The following is a 4,643-nucleotide window of genomic DNA, read 5'->3' on the forward strand; positions in this document are numbered from 1 at the left end:
GTCACACACACACACACACACACACACACACACACACACACACACACACACACACACACACACACACAATCTTTAATTAGTTAACTAAATGAGGACATACTATGGACTAATTATTAAGTACTATAAACTAAAACTAACCTCTAAACATTTTTTTTAAATATAATTTTTAAAAATATACGTTATTTATTTATTCAATTGTTTGTTTGTTTTCCAAATGAAGATGCCTCAAAATGGGATTTTGCAGTTTTAGATTTTCATTGCAGCGTTATTTAGAATTTATTCATCTAGTTTTTCTAGTGGAGGTCACTGATTGGTTCCAAATAATGTAGGTAATTTTTAATTTTAATTACATATACTTGTGTATATGTTTTGCATTTTACATTTGAGGCCAGAATTTCCTCAAAAGGAGATTTTAACTAATTTAACTAAAGTCTGGGGACAATTTTGTCCTAACAGTATGCTTACAGTACTTCACCTCATTACTAGAGAGCAATACAAAATGATGCATACAGTACTTGGCAGCCAATTCTAGGCATCAAACTGTAGGTGCACACACTCAAACCTACAGATTTATGGAGCTGCCCTCTTTAAATCTGACAAAATTTTCTTGCTCTTATATAATTAGAGCTCTAGAGGATGAAGGTTTACGTCCTTCTTCCTCTCCTGTCAGACTAGTGATGGATCGTTCCTGCTCGAAACTTCCGTCAGGCTTCCAACTGAGCCACAGTGGGGGTTAAAACAGCAAATGTTACATTTAATGAAATGCCCTGGATTCTCTTTGTTCTGGCTTGTATTGTAGTGGCTTGAGTCTGATGGGAGATCAGTGGGATGAATGCACCTCTCTGCAGGATAAGCTGAAGCTGTATTGTTAGGCATTCTGTTTAATATGAGCATGTCTTTTGTAGTGTAGTGTTGACCAATAAGGGAACAAAAAGACAAATTTAATTTCACACAGACTGACTGAACACATGAGGCTTTCTTCATTATCTGCAGCACTCTTGAGAGAGAGAGAGGCAAAGTCAACCTGCACATCAGTTCTACAAACTAGATTCCCATTTGTAATTTACTTGGTAGTGATGGCAATGAATTCAAAAACACATGAAAGAGATACCCTGCTCACAGCCATAGATGTGGAGGATGAACAAAAACGTCACATGACTGAGACAGATGAATACTGCACATGTAGCACACAATTTTCTATTTCTGAATTACTGGTATATTTGTGCAGCAGTGACTGGGGTGACAGCCACAAAGAGAGGATGCAAAATGGACAATTTAAAACTAAATTATGTTTTCAGGGAAAGAAACCTTGACTAACATTATCAAGAGGACTTGAGTTAAGACTTCTGTTTTCCATATCTGTTCAAAAGCCCTCATACTTGGTAGTGTTGGCACTCCAAGCTCGCCCTCTGAGTCAGTGTGAATGAGTAATTATCACAAACCTCATGTTGGCCACAAGGGGGCACAGTTTCAGCATCCTAGATCACTCTTGCTCCTAATACATGTGCATGTGTTCAGCTTATTCTCCAATAGTTATCTTCTTGTGTATCTATTGGCATTTACATTAATCAGTTAGTCAGTTATTCAATTCACAGTGTTGATATAAACACATATTCTACACAATGCACACTCCAAGCCCACAGAAGCATAAGTGTTAAATGGCATGTAAAAAATATTTAATGTACTCTACTGTTCAAAGTTTGAGGTCAGTATATATTTTTTTTAAATAAATTAATACTTTTTTCCTCCAACATGGATTAATTAAATTGATAAAAAGTGTCAGTAAAGTGTTTTACATTGATACAAAATGTTTCTAGTCAGATAAATGCTGTTCTTCTGAACTTCAGTTTCCACAAAAAATATGAGCACTGTGTTTAACATTGCATATTATAATGATTTCTGAAGGATGGTGTGACACTAATGGCTGCTGAAAATCACAGAAGTAAATTACAGTTTAAAATAGAAAAGTTAAATTACATATAATAAAATAGAAAAAGTTATTTTAAACATTACGGTTTTTACTGTATTTTTGATCAAATAAATGCAACCTTGGTGAGCATAAAAGACTTCTTTCAAAAACATTAAACATTTTACCGACCCCAAACTTTTGAATGGTACTGTATATATTTGATTTATGAGCTACAGGTTCTCTGTATGAGCCTGGTTGTTTTTAACTAGTGATGACTTGTTTGGGCTTCACATGTACACACACAGACACTAAAGGCTCGTGTCCTGTGTGGTTCAGATGAGAGAAGAGGAAGTAGCCCAGCTGAAACAGGAGATTGCTAAACTTACCAAAATGAGAGAGTGGGTGCAGAGGAGACTCAGACAGGTGGAGGAGCAGAAAGTGGAGGTGGAGAACCAGAGAGAAACACTCAAGAATCAAATCACTGGACTGGAGAGAGGCAAGAACACACACAGTTACCCACAGTTGAACTCTACAGGATAAATGTATTATTTAAATCTGTATGAATATGAAATGCCACTGTAGTAAAATGAATTTCCACATTCATATAGCATAATTATACATTCAATCGAATCCTTTGCAATTCCACAGCTCTATTCAGATCTTTACCACTGTACTGGTACTGTACTGTCCAGCCTAGATTATTTCTTTCCATGCAGGGTCTAATTTATTTAAAGGGGTCTTTTCATGGACTGCAATACATGGTATTATGAAATAAGAGTGTGATGCACAGTATTTTTTACTTTCAGAATGCATTACAGCCAATTTAAGAAATATAAGCCATTCTGAAATCATACTAGTCATAACGTATCACTGTTTCTTGAGCAGCAAATCAGCATATTAGAGTGATTTCTGAAGGGTCATGTTACACTGAAGACTGGAGTAATGGCTACTGAAAATGCAGCTTTGCCATCAAAGGAATCAAACTGTATTAGTATTTCACAATATTTCTTTTACTGCATGTTTGATCAAATAAATGCAGCCTTGGTGAGCATAAGAATTCTTTCAAAAACATAAAAAAATCGTAATTATTCCAAACATTATTTAACTGTTTGACTCATTCATCTTGGTCATCAGCAGGGCAAAGTGATGGCAATGAATTCAAAAACACATGAAAGAGATACCCTGCTCACAGCCATAGATGTGGAGGATGAACAAAAACGTCACATGACTGAGACAGATGAATACTGCACATGTAGCACACAATTTTCTATTTCTGAATTACTGGTATATTTGTGCAGCAGTGACTGGGGTTTTTTCAATCAGAGCAGTATTTATCTGCACATAAAGCAATAACGATCCCAATTAGTGTGACGACTTTAACTTGAACAAATATAATACAATTTGAAAATAAACTTTTATAAAACTGTAAATCTTTTATAAAACTTTCCTCCGTAAAGACAGGAATCTTTCCTCCATGTGAATCAGTTAGTTTCATTAAAAAGAATCACACTTCTGGCACTAAATAATTATAAACAGTACTAAAGTATGTTTGATTATTGTTAGATTATTGTTTTGGAGTGTTTAAATCTAATCTGCATGCACAGTACAATGTGACAAATCACATTGTAAAAAAACTCAAAACTTTCTGTTTCAGAGAATATTTAGACATTTCAGATAACAAGGAAAAGTCTGTGTGGTATTGCAAGCTTCATAAAAATTGGGAATAATTGACAATTTCAGTTTTGAATCATGTCTAATTATCATTATATCTCCTCAGGGCGTCCACCTGTAATAAATTGTTTATTTTTGCAAATGCTATGATACTCAGGCTACTAATTAACTCTTGTGCTAATTATGAAAATAGGCACAGGTAGGGCCGGATTTACGCATAAGCATTCTAGGCACATGCCTATGTTAGCTCGTCCAGGGGGGCTTTTATTGTTTTATACCCAAACAATAGGGTAAAAAATGACAAACTATTTCCATGTCTTCCACCTTTTTTATGTAGGCTACGGAAATCACACTTTCTTTCTCTCAGTCTCTCTCACAGATGCACACAGTACAGAAACGTATTCGCGCACACACACGGAGATGCGAACAGAAACTTCTTGTCAGCGCTGCCTCGCGAATTTATCAATAAAATAGTTTTGCAGCTGAAAAGCTACATGACATTTCTCAGTAGCAAGGTTCTTGAAGCAGTTTAATTTAAAGATTCGCTATTAGTAGGCGCTGCTGCTGAACGGTGCTGAGAGACGCATAGACGCAGGTATTCACACGCACTTAAAGGCACAATATGTACATTTTCGCCGATAGAGGGCGCGTATTCAAAACAAACAAAGAAACAAAGGCGTAGTTTGATGATGCCGTGACTGAGTGTGGAATCATGGGAGTTGTTTCATCCCCACAGCCGATGCAATCCGATATGACTCGGGTAGAAATCATGTTCATGGATTAGCTAATGATTTATTAACGTCGTAGTAAGAAGCATGTTGTGGCTGAAAGCCGTCGAAGTGAAACGAGGCCGCTGAACGAGCGTGACACACGGCTCGAAAGCAGCGGAGCTTTTATTATGCCACAGTCCGCTCCTTCCGGTTGTGAGTATGTGGGGTAAAGCAGCGCTGTTTTATCATTCTAGATACGTTTGAAAGTTCTGTTATAATGCTACTCTGTGCGGTCGTCACCTGTCTAATAAAACGCACAACATATTAAAGCGTCTTTGGTGTTTCCATATTTT

At 36.5% G+C, this 4,643-nt stretch overlaps 1 pseudogene; it reads left to right on the forward strand.

The window, feature by feature from the left end:
* Nucleotides 1-4,643, forward strand: part of LOC107670559 (cilia- and flagella-associated protein 58-like) — a 56,883-nt pseudogene that overhangs the window by 15,592 nt on the left and 36,648 nt on the right.

This window comes from Sinocyclocheilus anshuiensis, unplaced genomic scaffold (genome assembly GCF_001515605.1).
Source record: "Sinocyclocheilus anshuiensis isolate Anshui unplaced genomic scaffold, SAMN03320099.WGS_v1.1 scaffold1334, whole genome shotgun sequence".
Lineage (NCBI taxonomy): Eukaryota > Metazoa > Chordata > Actinopteri > Cypriniformes > Cyprinidae > Sinocyclocheilus > Sinocyclocheilus anshuiensis.